The 24,804-nt window shown below is 47.0% G+C and overlaps 1 non-coding gene across 1 annotated transcript; it reads right to left on the minus strand.

Annotated features, from left to right (window-relative positions):
- Nucleotides 1-795: 795 nt before the first annotated feature.
- Nucleotides 796-899, minus strand: LOC116477574 (small nucleolar RNA U13). The gene has a single exon (XR_004250539.1). It is a non-coding gene; the product is annotated as a small nucleolar RNA U13 (small nucleolar RNA).
- Between the last annotated feature and the right edge of the window lie 23,905 nt (nt 900-24,804).

The following is a 24,804-nucleotide window of genomic DNA, read 5'->3' on the forward strand; positions in this document are numbered from 1 at the left end:
TTCACTATCAAGAACAGCCAATTTAGCGGGTGGCCATACAGTTCCAGCAGAAGGCCCCGGGATCAGTGGCTATGGGGAATGGCACAGCCAGAAGGAGAAATCAAAGATGAAATGAGCATTCGGATCTTGCTTAAACTGAAGTTTAGCACCCTCTATGCATTATTCATGTGTGACATCGTCACCCTCTTCTCTACACTCTCCACTGAACTACAACAGAGCCCTGAATCCTCATGGCTTTGAAATAATTTGCACAATGACACTGATCTATCTTCAACCCTGCAAACGCCCCATACAGGGCCAGGTTCTGGTCCGGCTCAGGTACAGGTGCAGGTCAGGTCAGCATGAAACCACAATCATACCCTTTTGGCAAGACACTTCAAGGAAGTGGGTAACGATTCACATTTGCTGTTTAGCTGTTGATACTTGTACCAAATGGTCAAAGTCCTAAGCAAGCAACTGGTCTTGATTGGATTAAAAATATGAATTATTGACCTTGGGCAAGTCGTTAGATTTCCCTGAGCTTTGATGTTCCGTCCCCAAAACTTGGAGTCCATAATGACTTCCTTCCAGGGATGCCGTGAGGACTGAATTAGCTAATATGTATATGTGGACATGCTTTGTAAACTATAAAATACTGAATGAGTATAAAAGCAATTTAAAAAGGCTGACGCGTATTAGGCATTCACGATGTGCTTGCCATTATGCAATTGGCACTTACTTGCTCATTTAGTCTTCACAGAAATCCCCATGAGGTTGATACTATTATTCCCCCTCCTTTTTTTTTTTTTTTTTTCATGTCAGGCGGGTAATGTGCTGACGTTGTAACAAGGTTTGAAGGAGGCATATCTCACACATGTGCCTGAACACCCAATCATCTCGCTTATGAACTACAAAAGGACCTCCCTATTCCTAAGATGAGGAAATTCAGGACACTCAGAGAGGTGGTTAAGGGAAGTCCAGAGCTGAGATTCTAGTCTAGGCTGTCTCTTCCCTCCCACTCTGCAGGTACCCATTCCAGACTGAGGAGCAGGTAACTCTCCTGGCATTGTGCAAAAACACAAATATTGATTTACCAACAAGTCAAATATTTCCCCTCCTTGGAATGCTCCTAAGCTGGAGGCAGTTGGACATCTTGGGCCTCTGCTACTTCATTTGCACTGGTTTTCCATTGACCTGAATGGGTGGCCCAGTGACTATTTGCAAGGTTGGTTGGGAAGGGTTGGCTCTCAGCTTGGGATTCCTGGAACAGGTGCACTTGGGGGCCTCCTCCTGGCCTCCACCTCTGTGGATCCCAGGGCCAATCTTTTGTCTCAACCCATTTTCTCAGGAACTCATCTAAGGGAGCTACCCCCTGGCGGGAGTAAGCTACCATCTCCAAGGGCCAGCACAGAACTTCGGGAGTGCTAAATGTGAAGAGAAGGGGGTGTTATGAGAGATCGTCCCAGAGGATTACAGCGACAGGACACTTAGCCCACTTCACAGGCACGAGTTTGGAATAATTACCCAGGGCAGATTCTCTGAAAGAGGAGGTAAACTGGCTAAGGCTCTTAGAAGGCAGGCCTGATGACATTGTTATGTATCAGTCCAAGGCTTAGGACGTGGCGGTGTCAGGTATTAGCTGATTATCTGATTCTGTCAGCAGAGAGCTTTCAGTGAGTCCACAGAGCCAGCCCCCAGATTTCCTCACAGAAACGCTAAGCTTAGACACCTGCAAAGGAGTCCTCATGTGAAGTTCTGCCCCTGGAAGGTGTCCTGGGTACTTACAGTATCAGCATTGGAGGCAGATCCTGCAGCTCCGAAACACCCTCCAAGCTTTACGTTGCCACATGGTTCTGGGAGATTAGACCACGGCAATCTGTGGCTTCCCTTGCTCCTGAACTTGAGCCTCTGATTCCCTCTCCTGTTGGAGCCTTTAACATGGTCAGTCTACAGACACTAGTTTTGGCTGTTGAAAAGCTTTCCACCTCCAACCTTGCTGGGGGTGGAAGAGAAGGACAGGACGGGGGTGAGGAAGAGCCATTTCTGTGACAGAAATCAAGGCCAAGGCAGGCAGACATGTAGGTGGACTTGAGTGGCAATTAATTCTTTTCAATCAGGAGAGACCCAAATGACAGGAGGAGGCACTAAATTTAGACATAAAGAAGAACTTACTTGGTTTTGAAGGTTAGCCAGGATACCTCTAATAATTGTGTTATAATAACTATAATTTTATTATTTATTATATTTACTGTTCTATCAACTTTTTTTTTTCTCTTTTTTTCTTTTTGAGACAGAGTCTGACTGTGTCGCCCAGGCTGGAGTGCAGTGGCATGATCTCGGCTTACTACAACCTCCGCCTCCTGGGTTCAAGCGATTCTCCTGCCTCAGCCTCCAGAATAGCTGGGATTACAGATAAGTACCACCATGCCTGGCTAATTTTTGTATTTTTAGTAGAGACAAGGTTTCACCATGTTGGCCAGGCTGGTCTCGAACTCCTGACCTCAGATGATCTGCCCACCTTGACCTCCCAATGAACTTTTTAATATTAATGTCACTTAATCCTTCCAACTACCCTATAAGAGAGGTATGATCATTAGATTTCTATTTTACATCTGAGAAAGCTGAGGTCCAGGTAATTTTTTTTTTTTTTTTTTTTTTGAGATGAAGTCTTGCTCTGTTGCCCAGGCTGGAGTGCAATGGTGCAATCTCAGCTCACAACAGCCTCTGCCTCCCGTGTTCAAGCAATTCTTCTGCCTCAGCTTCCCAAGTAGCTGGGGTTACAGGCATGCGCCACCACGCCTGGCTAAATTTTTTTTTTTTTTTGTATTTTTAGTAGAGACGGGGTTTTGCCATGTTGCCCAGGCTGGTCTCAAACTCCTGACCTCAAGTGATCCACCCACCTTGGCCTCCCAAAGTGGTAGGATTACAGGTGTGAGCCACCGTGTCCAGCCAGGTCCAAATAATTGAAATAACTCATTTAAAGTTAGCAGTTTGAAAGAGACAGAATCAGAATGTAGACCCAGGCAATCCGATGCCACAGTGCAGGCTCCCAACTGCTGTTTCCAGGTGCCTCCATAGAAAGAGTGAAGAAATGCTGGAAAGAGCTCCATCTGGCCTGGATGGGTGCACACCCAGGAGACAGAGGACTTCATGGAGGGCGTTCAGGCTGTGGGGATCTGTGAACGTGGCATTGTCACTGATGTGGCTCCTTCCTTTTTTCCCTTCCCACCCAATTTCTCCATGTAGCACCCCTCCCATAAGCTAGCAGAAGGGTGGAAGTGAGGACGAAGGATCCTTGCGGGAAGCTGAGTGCAGCCCAGGATGCCTCTGCCCACTTCTGCTCTGCTCTTAGCACAGGTGCCTGGCTCCCACCTGTTGAGTTACAGGCCACTGACTTCCGAGTCAGGCCAGGAGGTCAGTCATCTTTTGCACTGATCCTCTGCCCTGAGCTGAGTTATCTCTCACAAGTGGTACCCACTGGATCCCACAGCTCTGGCCCTGCTGGAACTCCCTCGCAGCTTAGCAGCGGTTTTAAATCTGGCCCATGAGGCCTTGTCAGTTTCAAGAGCCCCCTCCCCCGACCTTTTAATAAACATTTCCTTTGTTATCAGAATTATTTCCTAATTCATTCCCTTCTGTCCCTGAAAATCTAAATCCTATTTAAGTTAATGCCCTTCATTTTCATTTATAAAGACAGATACAAAATAATTATTTCCTATCTCCGTGGTTTCCTTATCTCCTGTCCTAATAATGCCTTCGGCAGATGAACATTCCCCGTCAGTTGAAACAGTTGGAGTGTTTGTTTTTTTCACTCTTTAAAGAAGAAAAATAAAATGCCTTCTCGGGCTTTGTGTCTTCTCTTCTCCTCTCTCCTCTTTTCTCTTTCTGCCTTTCTCGGCTCTTTTCTTCTATCTGCTTTTCTCCCGGGCGCACCCCCACCCTCTTCTGACCCCCAGAGTGCCCCTTTCTCTCCCTCTCCTGCACCCTCTCCTGCTGTCCTGGCCCTTGCCCAGCCCAATGTTGCTGGGTGCCTCTCATTTTCCTGTCCGTGGTGCAATGTCTCTGTGGCCTCACAGCTGAATTTCATCAGCCCCTGAGCCTGCCTTTGAGCTCAAGTTCCCCTAGCTAGTAAAACTTGTTTGGATGAGCAGACGCAGTCTCGAAAAGAAACATTCTTTGGTTTCCTCTCATGAAAACTAGTGAGCAGAGAATTCACAGTTCCCTTCTCCGGGCGCCTCTTTGAAGTGTTTGATTGAAAGGAGAGGGGATGGAAAGGGTTGGGGTGATGGGGGTTGGTAGTGGCGGGAACAAAGATTCCAGCTTTAACTAGCAAATCTGAAACCAGTGACTCAGACTTCCGGCGACCCTCTCTGTTCCTTGCCCATCTGGGTAGGGGCGATGCTGACTGTGATTTTTGGCTATCTGCACCAGATCCAGTCTTCCACCCTCCTCTCTTTTGTTTTTCAGTAAAACTCAACACACAATTTAAATCCAGGGTTTGGGAGAAAGTCATTAATGGAAGTAGGCTGATTTTAAGGGAACTGGTTCTGTTCTCAGAAAGCAGTTGTTCAAATCCTAGCCATTAGCACATGCTGAACGCCTTCTATATGCCAGCTATGTAAATGATTTCATTTACTTCTCATGAGGACCCCGTGACCTAGGAGCTACTGTTTACCCATTGCACGGATGAGGAAACTGAGGCTCAGAAAGACTGGGAAACTTGCTCACAGCCCTTGACCAGCAGAGGTATAACCAGGCCTTGAATCCAGGTTTTGCTTCATATCCCACGCTCTCTGACATCCAGGCCTTCAAGAGAAAGGATTTCTGTCACTCCTCTGGCTTTAAAGTCTTTTTCAGGGCCGAGAAGGAACTATGAAGAACTCTTCTGTGATGCTATCTAACAGGTGATATCTGAGCTGTTTTATCTTTGGTAGAGAATGCAGATTACCAAGCACAAAGATTTAAAAAAACCCACAAAAGAAAAATGTTTGAAAGCATGGTGCTAAGGGGAGGTCAAGGACTAATGGATGGGGAACGGAATGTACCTACATCAAGTCTTTTCATTTTACAGTCAGGGAAACTGAGGCCTAGCAAGAGCTGGGTCTTACTCTTGCTTTCACTTGGCTCAGCAGCTAAGACTTGCTGAACCCGCAGAGAGCTTTCCTTCATCATCTGGAGGGAGACGTGGAAGCCACCTAGGGGTTACCCCAGGGTGGCCAGGAGTCTTAGGGTAAAGAAGGGGCATAAGATGGCCAGCAATGGCCAGAGACTTCAGGATAAATGGGCAGTCATGAGGTAACACTTCTAGACTCCTAAACTCTGAAAGGGTAAGAGTCTCCATGGCCACAAGTCCTAAAAGAGGTACCCATTTTTGGTCAGTGGATAGGGCTGGTTAGCAAGTGCCACCTTTCTTCTGGCTCCCTGGCCTGGGGTACCTGATCAGGCCTTGGGGAGCAGGTGACCTGGTCGCTCATATCACTTGGGCTCAGTGACATGCACAGGACCTTGTAAATACCATCAATGCAACGTTTGTGCAGCTCAGGCTGGAGGGCAGGAAGGATAATATCAGCAAGGAGGGTCTCATAGCTGGATACTATTTGCAAAACAGTGTAAATCAAACAACTCTTTCATAAGGGTGGGACACGGGGACCCAAAACCTTGGCAGTTGAAAGAACATCTCCCAGTATGATGTTTGAAAGGCGGTAAGAAGCCTTCCTGTCTCCTTGTAGTCCTGTGATGCCACGATTAGAACGATTTTCTTGATTCTAGGAAGCACCTCTAAAAATACATATATGTAACTATTAACAGTAAAGAAAAGCATGCTAAGCCATGGGTATAACTGGTTTGATGTGGAGCCATGAAGGACTGGCACTCCAAGGCAAATACGGTTTGGTAGGTGTGTGAGTTGCTAGCCACGGGGCAGAGGGTGGATTTTGAAATTATCTGAGCATAAGTTCGTTCCTTCAGTGCAGAATCAAGACCTTGGAGAAGGAGAGGAATGGGAGAGGGCTTGGGGAAGGGAGAGGCAATCCTACAATGTGTCTTTCTGCACACAAAGGAGGCATGGTCAATCTCACATTGTTTATGACCACTGCTCTGGGGTGAAGGGAGATGTTGCATAGTGCAGAGAAAAGCAAAAATGATCTGGGAATGACCAGAGCTGGGTTCTGGTACCACAGCTGTTTCTCAGAGCTTCAGTTTCTGGTCCCACAGAAAGAGGGTGTATAGTTATCAGAATTTTCCAAACCTCAATTTATTCACACACTATTTTCATAAATTTCGTCAGAGCTTCAAATATATATTTTTTCAATTGGCTTTTTTTTTTTTTTTTGAGATGGAGTTTCACTCTTGTTGCCCAGTCTGGAGTACAGTGGCATGATCTTGGCTTACTACAACCTCCATCTCCCAAAGTGAAGCAATTCTCCTGCCTCAGCCTCCCAAGTAGCTGAGATTACAGGTGTGCACCAACACGCCCAGCTAATTTTGTATTTTAGTAGAGATGGGGCTTCACCATGTTGATCAGGCTGGTCTCGAACTCCTGACCTCAAGTGATCCACCCGCCTTGGCCTCCCAAAGTGCTGGGATTACACGTGTGAGCCACCATGCCCGGCCTCAATTGGTTTACTTTTAAAATTTGTCCTCACTCTGAACATACTAATGGGTTTGCTGTGGAAGTCATACTGTGTCCCGAATTGGTGGGTTCTTGGTCTCACCGACTTCAAGAATGAAACCACGGACCCTCGCGGTGAGCGTTACAGTTCTTAAAGGCCGCGCGTCCGGAGTTTGTTCCTTCTGATGTTCGGATGTGTTCGGAGTTTCTTCCTTCTGGTGAGTTCGTGGTCTCGCTGGCTCAGGAGTGAAGCTGCAGACCTTCGAGGTGTTACACCTCTTATGGCGGTGCTTCTGGAGTTGTTCATTCCTCCCAGTGAGTTCGTGGTCTCGGTGGCTTCAGGAGTGAAGCTGCAGACCTTCGCGGTGAGTGTTACAGCTCATAAAGGCAGTGTGGACCCAAAGAGTGAGTAGCAGCAAGATTTATTGCAAAGAAAGAAAGAACAAAGTTTCCACAGTAAGAGAGGGATCCCCAGCGGGTTGCTACTGTTGGCTCGGGCAGCCTGCTTTTATTCTCTTATCTGGCCCCACCCACATCCTGCTGATTGGTAGAGCCCAGTGGTCTGTTTTGACAGGGTGCCGATTGGTGCATTTACAATCCCTGAGCTAGACACAAAGGTTCTCCACATCCCCACCAGATTAGCTAGATACAGAGTGTGGACACAAAGGTTCTCCAAGTCCCCACCAGAGCAGCTAGATACAGAGTGTCAATTGGTGCATTCACAAACCCTGAGCTAGACACAGGGTGCTGACTGGTGTGTTTACAAACCTTGAGCTAGATACAGAGTGCCGATTGGTGTATTTACAATCCCTTAGGTAGACATAAAAGTTCTCCAAGTCCCCACCAGAGTAGCTAGATAGAGTGTGGATTGGTGCATTCACAAACCCTGAGCTAGACACAGGGTGCTGATTGGTGTGTTTACAATCCCTTGGCTAGACATAAAGGTTCTCCAAGTTCCCACTAGACTCAAGAGCCCAGCTGGCTTCACCCAGTGGATCTCGCAGTAGGGCTGCAGGTGGAGCTGCCTGCCAGTCCTGCGCCGTGTGCCCACACTCCTCAGCCCTTGGGTGGTCGATGGGACTGGGCGCCGTGGAGCAGGGGGCGGTGCTCGTCGGGGAGGCTCCGGCTGCACAGGAGCCCACAGAGGGTGGGGCGAGGCTCAGGCATGGCGGGCTGCAGGTCCCGAGCCCTGCCCCACAGGAAGGCAGCTAAGGCCCGGCGAGAAATCGAGCGCAGCGCCGGTGGGCTAGCACTGCTGGGGGACCCAGCACACCCTCCGCAGCCCCTGGCCCGGGTGCTAATTTCCTCATTGCCTGGGGCTGGCAGGCCCAGCCGGCCGCTCGGAGTGCAGGGCCCGCCAAGCCCACGCCCACCCGGAACTGCAGCTGCCCCGGAAGCTCCGCGCGCAGCCCGGGTTCCGGCTCGCGCCTCTCCCTCCACACCTCACTGCAAGCTGAGGGAGCCAGCTCTGGCCTTGGCCGGCCCAGAAAGGGGGCTCCCACAGTGCAGCGGTGGGCTGAAGGCCTCCTCAAGTGCCGCCAAAGTGGGAGCCCAGGCAGAGGAGGCGCCGAGAGCGAGCGAGGGCACACGCCGTCCCCTCTCAATACTTTCTCTAATGTATATTGAAACAAACTGTTAAGTTCATTTAAGGCCTATCTGTGGGCCACCTAAAATTCCCTTTTGTGTTACCCATTCAGGAACTCTGGGACAAGTGATCGTGGTCCACTCCTGCTCCATCTCTGTGATTCTATGGTGTTTTACACAGGGGAATACCTTCCTTTTCCTTTCTAAATGGAAGACAGGATTTGCAGAAGCTCAGAATCCCTGCTGGGAAAGAGAAAAAGATCCGCATGTTTCACGGAGGCTGAAGCTAGATTCTGAGAGGAATGACAAAGTCATTGCTAATTGCAGCCAATTACTCTATCGGGTGGTACTGGTAGGGAAAATGACTTTAAGTCTAGAGTTGCCTTGGAAAGAATTACCATACTGGTAAGTAATTTTTACTCGAGTAATTTTTAATGCTAAAATTTGCTACAAGTATTTTGAGAATTAAAAAAAAAGAAGGCCATGCCTTCATTAGAGCATAATAAGGCAGTTTTGTAATTAATAAGCTAAGCTACTAGTCACACCTGTAATTTGGGGTATGAAGAAGAAACGTTTACTATGTATTCTTTATTTGTTTCTCCTTTTTCTGAAGAGTGGAATTATTTTCTTTCGGTGTCCCAGGGCCTGAGAAAACCCACTGGAAGGTGCCCTAGGTTTTCCAGGAGACCTTACTTTCTTTTCATCCCTTAGACTAAAGGCACAAACATCCACTGAAAAGGAATGAGACCGTGTGTCTTCAGCTGGGGCTTCTAATTCCTCCTGTGTCTTCTCCTAGCCATGAGATAGTGGCTGGTTTCTTCTGTTCTCTCTGTGCCTCAGTTTCATCATCTATAAAATGAATATGAAGTGAAATGGCCTGCCTGAACACTGTGTGTGTGTGTGTGTGTGTGTAAACTCTAAGCTGCTGCTACACGTTTTTTTGTTGTTGTTGTTTTTTGTTTTTGTTTTTGTTTTTTTTGAGACGGAGTCTTGCTCTGTCGCCTAGGCTGGAGTGCAGGGGGGTGATTTTGGCTCACTGCAACCTCCACCCCCTGGGTTCAAGCAGTTCTCCTATCTCAGCCTCCTGAGTAGCTAGGATTACAGGCTCGGGCCACCATGCGTGGCTAATTTTTGTATTTTTAGTAGAAGTGGGGTTTTGCCATGTTGGCCAGGCTGGCCTTGAACTCCTGACCTCAGGTGATCTGCCCACCTGGGCCTCCCAAAGTCTGGGATTACAGGTGTGAGCCACCACACCTGGCTGCTGCTAAGTCTTTAAGCAAATACAGACACGATATAATGTAATGAGTTTATCATTTTATTTATTCTCACTCATTAAGTACCTAGTAAACACTGTCAGTCATTCAGTCCATCCATCTATCCATTGATTCACATTTTCAACAAATATTTATTAAGTATCACTTATGTGCTGGATGCTGAAGGAGATACAAAAGAAGTGTGAGGGAGAGTTCCTGCCCTCCAAGACCTTATGATTTTTTTTTTTTAATAAAAAATGATGTTGGCACATGATAGTTAACTAGCAACATGATTTAGCAGGAGCCAATTACACCATGAATGATGCAGAGGATAAACATTCTAAGAAGTAACTGTTTATATTATATAGTTTCAAATAGCTGGAAGGATATTGAATGTTCCCAAGACAAAGAAGTAACAAATGTTCAAGATGATGGATATGCTAATTACCCTGATCACTATACATTACATATATATATCAAAACATCACTATCTGCGCCATGAATATGTACAATGATTATATGTCAATTAAAAAAATGCTTTGAAAAATAATTTAGAGAAGGACAGAAAGATGTTTGTAGGGGGATAGATTAAGAAACAATTGGGCAAGAGGGGACTTGAGCAGGGTATTGAAGGATGAATTCCATTTGTGTTGGAAGAGAAAATGATAAAGGTTAAGAATTGGGCATTTTCAGCCGGGCACAGTGGCTCACTCTTGTAATCCCGGCACTTTGGGAGGCTGAGGCAGGTGGATCACCTGAGGTCAGGAGTTCGAGACCAGCCTGACCAATATGGTAAAATCCTGTCTCTACTGAAACATACAAAAATTAGCAGGGTATGGTGGCAGGCACCTGTAATCCCACTTACTCGGGAGGCTGAGGTAGGAGAATCGCTTGAACCTGGGAGGCGGAGGTTGCAGTGAGCTGAGATTGCTCCATTGCACTCCAGCCTGGACAATAAGAGTGAAACTCCGTCTCAAAAAAAAAAAGTTTTTGGCCGGGCGCGGTGGCTTACGCCTGTAATCCCAGTACTTTGGGAGGCCGAGGCGGGCGGATCACGAGGTCAGGAGATCGAGACCATCCTGGCTAACACGGTGAAACCCCATCTCTACTAAACAAGGTGGGGCCGATGTATGCACTTCTAGGAGGTGAGGCAGCAGGTGGCATGAACCCGGGGCGGGCCAGGGATCGATTTTTTTGATAGAGTATCAGCTCTGCCATCTACTTGCTGTGGGACTTTTGGCAAAACTGTTAACCTCTCTTATCCTCAGTGCTTTCTTCTGTAGAATGGGAGTTGGCCTGGTTGCTGTAAAACTTTACGATCCAGTGAAAAGATAATCTTGACAAGGGAAGAGCATGAGTGATTTCAGTACAGAGGCAGGGGAAAGACAATGACCTTCAAATGGCCTTTCCTAATACGCCCAGAGTGACTGTTCTGCATCAGGAAGCATGGGCTATGTTTGAATTGAGGGCCATAGCCTGGAGGTCTGATCCGAATTCCCTTTCCCTGGACTGGAAGAAACACAGTCTCACTATCTTGCCAACAACCGCCTGTGGCAAATTCAGTACCCGGCTTGATGCGGCATTCGGAGGAAATTTTTCCATGAAAACAAAAGTTTTTGCTTCATTATTCAGCACACTCATGCATTTAAAAATACTGTCCACTCTCTAACTAGCTGTCTTTTTAATAAAGCATCTTGTCTCCCAAGGAGCTTTGGCTCCCATTGTCTAAGGCTTCTTTATAAAGAACTCTGGGCCAGGCATAATCCCAGCTGTCCCTGGGTTTAGAGTGAAGCTTCCCCAGGCAGAGTGAGGTGTCTGAACTACTTTTCCATAGAGATACAAGGAAAGCACATCTAAGCTCCCTAGGGGCTGGTGTAGGCAGAGTGTGGATGGCCGTTAGACAATGAGACAAGGTCATTTGCCCCTAGTGTGGCTGGTGAGTTTAAGGGGATCAGAAAAGTCTTTCTCCATACTGTTTCTTGGTCCAATTTTATTTATCCATTCATCTGACATCTACTCATCTGGCCATCCAACCAACACATATTCGTTGCCTACTCTGTACCCAACACTGTTCTATGTCCTGAGACCATCTGTACAGAGAAGAATCAATGTAGAACAATTTTAAGAGGAAACTGGGAATTTTTCTAATGGCCTAGAGGAGACCTTGCAGTTTTTGCCTTTCCCCAATTTATTATCTGATTTCTTTGGAACTTTCTTGATGCGTGGCATTTGGGAGACCTGGCTCTACCGATAGAGATTATCTCATCACGAGGAGGGGGGTCAGACCTCAGTTTCCAGAGGGCAGAACCGTGTTTGTCTTGCTGACTTCATGCACAGTTCAGCCCAGCACTAGCTCAGCAGAAGGTGGATAACTGAAGGATCTGGATGGTTAAATGCTATTTATCAAAACAGCAGCCCACTTAGATACCAGAGTTGCCACATTTAATGCAGTCACCAACCTACGTGTGTCCCCTTAATATTCCAGCCTACCTCCCCAGTCTCCTTGCTGAAGATGCCAGGAACAGCAACATCAAAGAAAGAGAAAGTGCCTGAAGTTGGAATAGTGAGTCATTCTGGAGTGAAGCCAGAGAATTGGGAGGGGCTGTCACTTTGCCCATGATCCTGCCAGAGGGTCTTTCTGCCACCATTTACCTTTTCTGAGGTGCTGACTTCTTTCTAGCAGGGGCGGAGACGTGGGTTGGGTGGTGATGCTTTGAGGAATGGAGTTTGCAGTCATCTCCAACTCTGGGCCACAGAAGGCAGTTCAGGCTTACCAATCATTTGATTTCCACAACTAAATAGAGGACAGTGAGAGGAAAGTAGCATTCAGAAAGAATTTAGTTAGACATTTGGGAGGACGTCCTGACTCTAAGGTCCCAAAGAGACTGAAAGTTAATGAATTAGCCATGACCATTGGTTTCTTCATCTGTTAAATTGGGATAAATACCTATCTTGAAGGTGGCTATAATGACAGGATTTAAAGAGAGAATGTATCTGAGGGCCCCAAGCACAGTGGTTGACACATAATAAGCACTTAATACTTGTTGAATCTCGAATTTGAATATGATTCCTGGAGAGGAAAGAGAGGCTTCTTAGAGAAGGCAGCCTCTAAGCTGGACCATGTACGTTCCTAAGAATATTTTGGCCAATAGGATACTGCTTTTTAAGGATTTCCCCCATGGACAGTCCATCTTGCAAATTACTCTTCTGATATTGACTTTAAAAATAAAATTATTATCCTGAGCCTCTTTTGGAAACATAAAAAACAAAGTGCAAAGAGATCACTGCCATTCTCAGATTCTGTGATTTGCCCATGCCAAGAGTCAGGAGGTCTCCAGAGCCATTGGCACTGAGATCTGAACATAAGCTATGGTTTCTGAGCAGATAGGAGAAAATAAAACTCCAGTATTTTGTCAACAAGTGCCTTAACTCTGTATTGCTAAGCTTATTATTTCCAATTCCCTATTCTTTTCTTACATCAAAAGTTAAAAGAGTAGGGACTCTCTACTTTGTCCCACTAAAGACAATAGAGTAGATAATAGGCTGGCATTACAGCAGTGCAGATTTATAATAGACATTGGCAAGAACTTTGAGATAGGAAAGAAGGGATTAAAATTGGACTGGATAGCCAGAGCTAGCCTGAGATTCTTTTTCAGACGTCTTCAAGAATAGGAGAGGCTACTAACTACTGTCTACCTAACACAGGTGCCTCATAAGATTACCTTGTAAGATTTCTTCCAGATCCAAGATTCTCCAGAGACAAGGCTGAGAAACAGTTGTCATGCTTAACTTCAGAAGCTGCTGAGTGTGGCCTGGGTCAGAAGCGGTTCCTTCAAAGGGACCTATGTTTTGTTTCTGCTGCCATTTGGTAAAGGGAGTCACCAGACTGGGAGAATCGTTTGACAAGTGAGGTCAGGGAAATGGCAATTGTTGATCCCAGGTGGCGAGAAAGCCTCCCAGTGAAGGTAAACAGAAGTGGAGATAGATCAAGGGGTGAGGGGTCACTCCATTAGAAGGCTGACAAGGCCAGCTGTCCTCTGGAGTGTCTGGAGGGAGGGGTGCTGATGTGATTGACCTCAGTCTTGGGATGGGAGCAGGAGGGGGGAAAAGGACGTGAGTAGCAGGATGGAGGAAGGAGACCACAGCCAAGAGTGAGAAAGGGGCATCTCTAGCCCAGTTTCTGCACATGGATACTGCTAGCTTTGGGCAGTTTAGCCTTGTGCTGCAGTTGTGCCAAGTGGAGTTGAGAGGTTGGCTAAAAAAAAAAAAAAAAAAAAAAAAAAAACCCCAAAACCTCTTACTCATTTGCATGTGGTATTTGCATCTCATTTGCATATATTCACTTAATGTCAGATGTGCACAACTTTCCAGCTTCTGCTTTTTTGCCTCCCCAACCTCCCACCTCGTGCCTTCATCTCCTTCCTTTCTCAACACCTCTTCCTCACCCCATGAGTTTTTTCTCCTTACTGTGTTCTCTTCTTCCTACAAAGTAGTATGAAGAGCACAGCTTTGCTTCTGGGTAGAACTGCACTTTTGTTCAGGCTCCTCTATGTATCTGTCTTTTGATCCTCAACAAACCTGTGGTCTCTCATATGCTCATCTGTAAAATGGGGACAATAATATCTATGTCTCAGAGTTGTTGTAAAGAATAAACTAAATAAAATTAGCATAAAGCACCTGGCTCTGCCGTAGGAACTTGACAAGTTGTGCCAGTTCTGGTCCCAGCTCTCTCTTCATGCTTTCTATATCAATTTAGGGAAACTGCGGCGCTGGAGTTGGTGTTTTCCTTGGAACTGATGGATAAGCAAGTTGATTCTTTAAATCGTCATCTTTCTTGGTCATGTGTCCAAACTGCATTTACAACCAGGGGAAGGGCAGGAGAAACAGTGTGAACAGCAGTGTTCCTTTTGGACATCTTCCAGTGTCCTCTAACTGAGGGCTTTTCTCATTCCTCTTCCCCGGTGTCTGAAGCCTGAGGATGCCCGGGTTCCTAATCCCAGGGCAGGGCAGACTGCTTTCTCTGCAGCCTCCCAGCTTCACAGCAGCCTGATCTCCAAAGCCTGGGGCACATCCCCAAATCCCTGGCTCCACTGCTGTCCCTGATGAAGATGCCTGGGCCAGCTTCCAAGAACCTTTTGCTTCTCTATCCAAACAGCATCCTGGCATCTCTCCAGGCACTGGCTTCAGAGTTTGTATTTTGGGAGATGTATAGCAAGGAGAAAATCGTTAAATCTCCACTCTGCATCCTGAAAAGTAACTTCTGTGAAACTCTCCTTCCATTTCCTCATCAATTTCAGTCAGCCGTTTTTGTTTTCTCTTTTTCTCTGAAGCAAGGGCAAGGAGTTGTATTGTAAAATGATAGTAGCTAATGCTAGAGCAGCATTTACTATGTGCCACTTACTGTTCTAAGCACTCTATGTATATGATTTCATTTAATTCTCATGACAGTCTTCTGAAGTAGATATCCCCATTTTACAGATGAGACTAAGAAGTTTAAAAACTTGTCCAAGGTTTTACAGCCAGTCAGCTCCAAAATCGATTTTCTTAACCACTTGTCACAGTGGATTAACATAGGGAAGATGTGTCCGGAATGAAAAGTAATGAAGGTTTCCAAGTTTGGGATAAGAAATAACAGTCATGTTGTAGTAAGCGGGATTAGGTAAGACATCAAGTAGAACTTTCTACTTATAAGAATTGATAGCAGGGCTAGTAGCATCGTATGATACCCTGGTAGCAAATGGTGGCTCTGCAAAAACCACATGTTCCTCTGTGTGGAGGAAAGGCAATATCTATAGGTGAGGAGCTGGGACTGGGAAGAGGATTGAAGATTCTGGAAAGTGATCAGAGAATCGATCCATCAATCAATATTTGTTGAGTATTATGAACAGGGTACTTAAATAGGAATTTGCTGAGATTTTTTTCTGGGCAAGGCCTTATGCCAGGCACCAAAGAAGGATGAGCCAGGTCACCTCCTTGGGCTCTTTCCAGATTCAGAAGACCTTAAAGCCTCATAGTATGGGCAGGTGGAGGGCAGATTGATGGTCTCTACTTTTCCCTCTTGCTTCTGCCATGTGTGGTCCAGATCTCAGTCTATGCCTTCTCAGGTCCAAGAGCCCTTGCCCCTGAACTGGGACAGCCCCACAATCTCTGGACTCAATCCAGACTTGGTTCCAGGCCTCCTTCCCAAGTGGGCTTGAGTAGAACAATGTCCCTTATCAGCAGGTCTGTGAGGCTGTCTTCCTCATTTCCCTCTAGAGGCTCATTTGAACCTTATCTACCCAGTTTTTAAGAGGGTTTAGTTTCAGTTCTTTTTGACCTATCATCTGGTCATCAATTTATAGGAGAGTGATTTCGTCACCTAGTTATTGGTTCATTTATTCTCCAAACAGTTATTAATAGTCTCATATATGACAAACCCTGTGCTTAAGCCCAGGGATGTAGAGATCAAAGAGTTCTGTCTGTTCTGCTCTCAAGGGTCCACTGTCTAGTGGCAGAGACAGACAACTTCAGAACAGGTTGTACTATGTCCCCAAAACCATACTGTCTTAGGGGGACAATCTAGATAATCTGTCTCTTGATCAGGGCCCCCTACTGATCCTGTATTTTTTTAGTGTGGCTACATTTGCCATCCATGGTACCAATTAATTAATTAATTGCTTTTTATTTTATATTCTGGGAGTTTTGGTGTTTTGCAGGGGGAAATGCAAATGTATGCAAATCAGCACAAATTTATGCAAAGACAACATGGAAATGTGTCCCAAGATTTCCTGGGAAAAAAAAGTCTGAAGGCCTCAGTCAGTCCCTCAGCAGGCTGCCTGTTCCCAGGCCTGTCCTGTCTTCCCTTTTGTTTGGGTTCTTAATCTGTGCTGGGCTCCCTGCCTGGCCACTCTGAGGTCAGTAATGCAGGTGGGCAGGTGGCAGCCTGGCCATCCATTATCCTGAAACCTCTCAGCTTCCTGAGCCACCAGAAAACTCCCTCACTCCCTATAATCGGCTTTCATTTGAAACAATCAAGAGATTTTCTACCACTTTCCTATGACCAGGTTTCGGAAAACACCCAGATGGTGAGTTTCAGGTTTGGAACTTGACTTGGACAAAGGGACTTAATAGAGGAGGTTGGCAGTGTCTGCTTGTGGTTATTGAAAAATAAATCCAGACCAATTCAGTGAGCATCTTCTGTGTGCACAGCCTTGGTTCCGCAGAGAGATGGGAGACAACCGCGAGGGCTGGGGAAGCGAGGGCTGGGAGGATGGCAGAAACTCTGTGGCTCTGCAAGGTAAGGCTGCCCAGCAGGTGTCATGGTGATAAACAGCCTGTCTCCTGCTCTGAACAAGAAACCTCATGGAAGCTGCGTGGTGGAAGGACGGGCTGTGAGGACAGAGGCTGACACAGAGGGCACGAGAAGGGGATCAGCCTCATCAACCCGCAGGGTGTCATCATTGGGTAGTCCATGGCTTTGCAGAGTCAGAGAGCAAGGGGAGCAGGGCAAAGCTTGGGACTCAATTGGAGAGGAAATGACAGCAGGAGGAAAGGCTGACCTGAGGGAGGAGCTGGCTACCTGCTTCCAGAATCTCCTCTGGCCAGGAGAACACTGTGTCCAGGGCTGCACTTAGGCGTATCGTACACAGGCACCATCAAGTTGTCAAGTGTGGCCAGTCCCTCATAAAATGTGGAAGCTGAAGGTTGCCTGAGAGATTTGATTTAGGCTGGATGTAAAGAACTTCCGGAGGGTGGGCGTTGTGAGTTACCAGAACAGGTGACTAAGAGAGGATGCAAAATCTCCTTCCTTTGGAGAGTTGTTGAAACACATTTGAAATCCATTTGTTGCGTGGGAGAGGAGGCACAGTTCTGTCTGGAGGCAGAGGGATGGACTAGATGACTTCTGGGAGTTCACAGAGACTAAGGATAGATCTCCCCAAGTAGGTGTACAGCATCAATCTGCCTGCTCATGTGCAGCCCTGTCCAAAGATCCCTTGTTTGGTGTTTCTTGCTCTCCTTCCCTCCCTCCTTCTGATGATAGTCTCAACAGATCACGGGTCAAGCCATCCCCTCCAGTATGAAATGGAGCTCTGTTTCATCGGGCCACTCATGCCCTCTCCCTTCCCTTGTGGATGCAGAGCTTCTCCACATCTTTTGGGGAGCTCCCCTCTAGGCCAGCAGCGCTGGGCAGCCTCGTTGCCATTCTCGCCAGAGCATGGAGCTCAGCCCTCTGGAGGGGCACAGGGCAGCGTTCTAGCAAGCAAGCATGTCAGAGCGGCTCTGGCGTTTCCCTAGAACAATTCAAATTGCTTTTTTTACACCTCACTGCACTATGCCAACCCTGATTCACATTATTTGTGCACTCGCTAAGTGTACATTATCTGATCCGTCACCCTGTAAAACGCTGCAAGAAGAATCTGCGGCTCCTGTCTACTGCTGACTGTGGGTCAGGCACAGAAGTCTCTGTACAAATATTTTTGCAAAATGGGACAGATGGAATAAACCCAAAGCCACCTTCAACAATAGCCCACCATGGCTGTGAGCTGGGAGAGAAAGTCCATGCCTCCTGCCCCAGGAACTCAGGTTCTCTTGGAAAAGACAGTTCAACCAGAAAGCTCCAGCACCTTTTCTTCCCATGGCCTCCTTTCTGTGTCACATTATTTAACAGGAAGAGACAAGCAGGAGGGGAAATAAGTCTTTGAACCCAGCTATGCAGATTTCCTCTGACTGACGCTATGGGTCTGGAGACAGCTGGAGGCAAGAAGGAGGGGGGATTGAGAGAGAGCAGGAGGGATGATACTCTGTCCTGTGAATATCTCAGCTTCTCTAGGGGCAAATAGGGCTCCCTGTTCTGCTCTGCCCAAGGTACTCTGTAAATTGATCAAAGACCCTGGAATCCTTCCATTCTGGGTCAGCTAGGAGCTCTGCTAACTGGCAGCTCCCCATACCAAACCCTAGAAATAGCTTATCTGTAGGAAGCCCAAGTTTTCTAAAGTTATTAGAAAATTGCTGGCTCTTACTTTTGACCAGACATCATTCTGCCCTTCTGCTTCTCTCTTCTATAAATCTGGATAAATGGGACACTTTTGTTCTTAGAGATCTCACTCTATCCCAAATGGTCACTGAAATATTGACAATTCATCCCATTGAAGATCAGGGGCTTATTTCTAAATGGGAACTGCCAGGATCTTCTGCAGGTTGGATGAAAGCCTCCGTCCAGATTTGAAAGTGGATCCCGCGTTTCTGCAGGGAGAGCTCCAGATTCATCCTCACGTTGAAGACAAATGCCTTTCCCCGCAAGCATCCAGGTTTCCCACACCATCTTAGCTCTGTGTTTAATTCGCGCATGTGTATGGAGAACACACAGGGTACACGAGCCTATCCCAGGGCCTGTGGATTGGAGAAAGTAGAACAAGAAAAAGACCTGGTCCCTGCCCTGGGGTTGCTTATGATCTGGTTGGATTGACAAATAGCTCTCTTTCCCAGCTGTTCCTGATTTGGCTTCAGCCTCAGGGCTCCTGAAGGGCATTTTGCAGCAGTGAAGCCCAGGGGTCGCCCAGTTGAGAACCACATTTCCTTTCTTTTGGCAGGAGCCGGCAGCTTCCACATGGGAGCTCAAATCTCAATGAAAACAAGAAATCTGATGCCTCACTGACAACTCATTTTCTCAACCTTCATTCTGGGGAAAGGCGACTTTGTGTTCCAGCTGCCATATTGTAGCTGCAACCCCTGATGCACCATCAATTAAAAACAGCAATAATTATGCATGGGAAAAAGCCACAGATAATAGGCTTCCATTAGATTAAGTAGTTATGTGAATAAAAAAAAATACAACCTATACTTCGGCTAATTAAACCCACTCACCATCTGATTAAGATGTGTTGTGAGACCATGGAAAACTACCAACCACTAACTGTAAGTAATCCGGCACAGATGGGAATTAATAGTACATTCCCTGGTTTAGAGATAATGGATCTCCATAGAGGTTGATCAGAATCATTAATAAGCATCGACAGGATGGACAGTACAAAACAGCTGGTGTCTAATGTTGGGGTGGAGCAGGCCCTATTCTTAATTCCACTCCACCTACTGAGATGAGCCGGAAGAGGGATAGATGTGCTGACAGGCCATCAGAGCTGAGGTTCTACTGGAGTTCTGGACTTGCTGCCTGGGCTCAGGGGAGCTGAAAAGGAATCGGGACCCAACCAAAGGGTGGGAGTTGGCCCCGCTGCTCGGCTTTGCAAGGATCTACTCCAAGGGTAGCTAGAACCAAAGCTTCCGCTCTCTGGGAAGGCAGCCTGCCCATTACCCAGAGAGGCTCTCTCCTAGGGGCGGGGCTTGGGTTACCATGGGAACCAGGCCTGGTTGACATAGCCCAGGGCTGCTGTTTTGGGGACTGAGAATTCAGGGCTAGTCCCAGAAATAACGCCTGGGAGTAGCAGCTGTGGGGAGAGATACGAGCGTGTCCGCTGCGTGGGGAGTGCGGCGGGGATCCGAGGGAGGTGGCCGGCCAGAGCGCCCTAGGACAGAGGGTGCCCAATGTCCGTTTAGAGCTACTCGCCAGCCTCCAGCTTCTGTCCTTAGGAGCAGCTGCGAGGAGAGCACCCGGGCCCTGCCTTCTAATTACCACTAATTAGGTAAATGCGGAGACGCCTCTCTCTCCCTCCCCTGACCTACAAAGGCAACTGAGAGACACACAGAGAGGTCACACACAGCCGTTTCCAAATGGAGACGGGCAAGGGTGATGTGGCCTGAATACCAAGCAGCCGCTGCCCGAGGGAAGGGGAGCGGGGACAGGGCAGGAGGCTTCTGAGCGTGTGGCCCCTAGCTACGGAGGCACCGAGGCGGGAGAGGGAGCCCAGGCCACTTTCCCAGCCTGGGTTCCTGGCTCCCCCGCCTTGGCTGTGCGGGGTGTGTCTGGTTGAGGAGGGAAGTCCTAGATCAGTCCCCAGTCCTCGGAGGGTTTGCTCCTTCTGGAAGTCCTTGGCTCAGGATCCTTGGACTCGTCTGTGGGTTTGGTTCTTCTCCTGGTTGTCTGGATGGGAGGGGAGGGGCCTAGGCTTGCTGGGGCTGTGTATAGGGTCAAAGGCACTGTGGATCCCAATGGAGAACGTCAGGGCAAAACCAACAGTACTGCCATACCCGTGGAGGTGGTGCAGGTTCGGTTCCAGGCATAGCAAAGCAAATACAGCAATAAAGCAAGTCACGCAAGTTTTTTGGTTTCCCAGTGTGTATAAAAGTTATGTTTGCAGTATAGTTGATTAGGTGTGCAAAGGCATTTTGTCTAAAAGAGTATATACCTTAATTTTAAAATATTTTATTGATAAAATGCTAACACAGAGACATGAAGTCAGCACGTGCTGTTGGAAAATGGCAGTGATAGGCCTGCTCAATGCTGGGTTGCCACAAACATTCAATTTGTAAAAAAATCTAACCTGCGGATCATAGTAAAGCAACGTGCCATAAAAGGAGGTCTGCCTGTGATTTTTTATCTTTTCCTTGGGCTGTGGGTGGGGGCCAATACCTGTCCCTGAGACAGGTATGGAAGCTCACCTATTTTAAGTTTGAGGCAATACATTGGCTTAAAAGGGTTTTGTTTTTGTTTGTCTTCATTTTTATTTTTAATAGGAATCACTTCCTTATCTTACCCCTAACCTCATAAAGCTGGTGGTGTAAAGGGAATGGCCATCCCATTTTTCAGATGAAAAACACTGAGGCTGGCTGATCTCATCTTGCAGAGGTCAGCCCACACTCCCCTCTCTGAGAGTGCAAAACAAAACAAAACAAAACAAAACAAAACTGAGGCCAAGAGTGGGGATGTGGCTGGGTGCTGGTTCTTTTGTTTTTTCTTTTTCTTTGAGACAAGGTCTTGCTCTCTCAGGCTGGAGTGCAGTGGCGTGATTGTGGCTAACAGCAGCCTCAACCTCCTGGGCTTAAGCAATCCTCCCGCCTCAGCCTCCCTAGTAGCTGGGACTACAGGCGCTTGCCACCACACCTGGCTAATTTTTGTATTTTGGGTGGAAATAGAGTTTCACCATGTTGCCTAGACTGCTCTTGAACTCCTGGGTTCAAGTGATTTGACCTTGGCTTCCCAAAGTACTGGGATTATAGATGTGAGCCACCCTGCCCAGCCTCGTTCATTTTGACATCATAGTCAAAGCAGAAACCCAAAGTATCTGAAGTTCTAGATAATCTACTAATAATCCATAATGTTCAGAGAGATATTGCCTTTTTTTGCTTTTTTTTGAGATGGAGTTTCGCTCTTGTCACCCATGCTGGAGTGCAATGGCGTGATCTCAACTCATTGCAACCTCCACCTCCCGGGTTCAAGCTATTCTCCTGCCTCAGCCTCCCGAGTACCTGGGATTACAGGCATACACCACCATGCCTGGCTAATTTTTGTATTTTTAGTAGAGATGAGGTTTCACCATGTTGGCCAGGCTGGTCTCAAACTCCCGACCTCAGGTGACCCGCCCACATCGGCCTCCCAAAGTGCTGGGATTACAGGCATGAGCCACCGCACCCAACCTTGCTTTAGTTTTAAGTTGTGGGAGGAAAACATGTTTGTTTGTTTGTTTTTAAATATTCAATTATTACAGAAGAGTTTACAGTAAAAAGTCTTTTTTTTTTTTTTTTTTTTTTTTGAGACGGAGTCTCGCTCTTTCACCCAGGCTGGAGTGCAGTGGCGTGATCTCGGCTCACTGCAGGCTCCGCCCCCCAGGGTTCACGCCATTCTCCTGCCTCAGCCTCCCGCGTAGCTGGGACTACAGGCGCCTGCCACCTCGCCCGGCTAATTTTTTTGTATTTTTAGTAGAGACAGGGTTTCACCGTGTTAGCCAGGATGGTCTCGATCTCCTGACCTCGTGATCCGCCCGCCTCGGCCTCCCAAAGTGCTGGGATTACAGGCGTGAGCCACCGCGCCCGGCCTGTAAAAAGTCTTTGAAAAATATTCCATGTTTGTACAAGCACATATGTTTATCTATGTCATGTCTCAAGATATATACGTTATAGTATTTCTAAGAAAACTATAATGCTGCTTTACAACTTTACCTTTTCATTTGTCTATTATACTTTTATTACTCGTTACAGTTTACAAAATGCTTTAATTCTCACATTAACCCATCAAGTTAAGTGGGATGGGCATTATTTTTATTTATTAATTTTATTTTTATTTTTTTTGAGACAAGGTCTCATTCTGTCACCCAGGCTGAGTGCAGTGGTGGGATCATGATTAACTGCAGCCTCAACCTCCTGGGCTCAAGCATTCTCTAGCTTCAGCCGCTCTATTAGCTGGGACTGTAGGCATGCCCCCATGTCCAGCTTTTTTGTTTTTGTTTTTTTGGAGAGATAGGATCTCACTATGTTGCCTAGGCTAGTCTTGAACTCCTGGACTCAATTGATTTGCCCACCTTGGCCTCCCAAAATGCTAGGACTACAGGTGTGAGCTACTGCACATGGCCAGAATGGGCATTAGTATCTCTAGTTTTCAGGCAATGAAACAGATTCAGAGAGGTTAAGTCATTTGTCTACTGTTACACAGCTGTTTATTGCTAGAGTCAGAACTCAAACCTGGGTATTTTGGATTCAAGTCCAATACTCTGTGTTATCTGGTTGAATCCCCACAACAACTCTATGGGATGAGCACTATTATTTCCCTCCTCAGCTCACAGACGAGGAAACTGACTGACAGGCAGCTTAAATAACTTGCTCAGGGTCACCCTGCTAGGAATGATAGATGTTAACGTTCAAACCTGAGTCTGCCTCCAGAGTCTTCAATCTTCACTTCTATACCACAACGTCACTTCCTCTGTGCCAGGAACTACTAGATGCTCTTCATGTATGTTTAGCTCTTTTGATCCTCGCGACAACCCTGTATCAGGTACTAATGACAACATTGCACCACAGGCTTCTTCACCAATGTCCCAAGCTCAGAAATGAGGCATCTGCCCACAGTGCTGGGAGACTTCCAAGGCCACAGGACCTACCAGGATACGGAGCAAATTTATGAGTGGGTCAAAAGGAACACCCAGGCAAATCTTAGTAATAATAACACTAAGGATGCTACTACTACTAACGCTAATAATAATACAAGCTATCAATAAGTTAGTGCTTACATACCAGGTCTGGACTAAAGGCTTTACATATTATACCTCTTTGTTTCATTTTTATAACAACCCTGTGATGGAAGGATTGTCATCCTCATATTATAGATGGAGAACCTAAGGCTCAGAGAGGTTCAGTGTCATTCCTTAGGTCACGCAGCTTTTAAGTCGAAGAGCCAAGATTGGCCCCAGGCCTATCTCATCCTGAAGCCTGGCTTTGTTTCTGCCCAGCCTGTATCTTGTTTTTCCAGACCAGTTGGGGCATCAGCATCTTCTTTCTTTTTTAATTCCAAGGCTTGGGACAACTTTAGCTGCCTGCCTGGGGAGGAGTGGTCAGTCTATGGCGATAGCCTCTTCCATTTCAGAAGAATAATGGTTCCTGTCACGGATCCAATCTGCTCCCAGCTCTCCTGTAAAAGTAGCCCCCTAGGCTATTTGCGTGTATAGGCTGACTCGGCTGGAGATGTTACCAGGGTTGGAGCATCTCGCTCCCTCCACCCCACCTTGAACTCTTACAGCATTTGAGATGCATCTCTTGGGACTTTGAGCCTTCCCCTTATTATTAGTTGGGTTCTTGTCAGTTGACCTCCTAGGGTATAGGCACCACTAAAAACTCCAAAGCAGGTAGTCTACAGCTTGCAAATAATAGGTGCTAAACAAATGAGCCCTCCAGTACCACACTGACTGGAGTTTTTAGAGTCAGGCTTTCCTGGCAGGAGCTCTATATGTGAAACATTCTTTACAATCAGCCCGCATTTGAGGCTCCATCCTCAAATGTCCTTCCCCCTCATGGCTTGTGCTGGAGAAGGGAGGCTGACTTCCTGCCAACCCTCTCTCCTTGGTGCTTCTGCATAGGGGGCTTGCCTGGTTCCCACCAGCACCTTGGCTGTCCACTGCAGGGTTGCAGAGGATGTCCATGAGACAGTCCTGGTAAAAATTCAAGGTTCAGGCCAAGGAAGCTGCTGCCATTTTGGTTTCCCAGCATTCTCAGGGGCCAAAGACATGAGGCGTTCAAAGCAAAACAGCCCAGAAATGCAGTCTGCAAGTTGACAAACAGCTGTGCATTTGTGCAAGTCCAGAAACAAAACTATGTATGTATATATATCTCCCAAATGCTGTTCTGTGAGGCAGAGGCCAGATGCAACTTCTCCCTGGTTATATGGGGAAGGGGAGAGCTGGAATGGAATTTAATTCCACTCTGGGGTGCTAAGTGCTATGGGATGACTTGAGACCTCATGGTCTGTAGTTGTTGGGGAGGGGCAGACTGCTACACTCCTCCCTGCTCCTACCATCCACC

This window comes from Hylobates moloch, unplaced genomic scaffold (assembly GCF_009828535.3).
Source record: "Hylobates moloch isolate HMO894 unplaced genomic scaffold, HMol_V3 SCAFFOLD_11, whole genome shotgun sequence".
Classification (NCBI taxonomy): Eukaryota; Metazoa; Chordata; class Mammalia; order Primates; family Hylobatidae; genus Hylobates; species Hylobates moloch.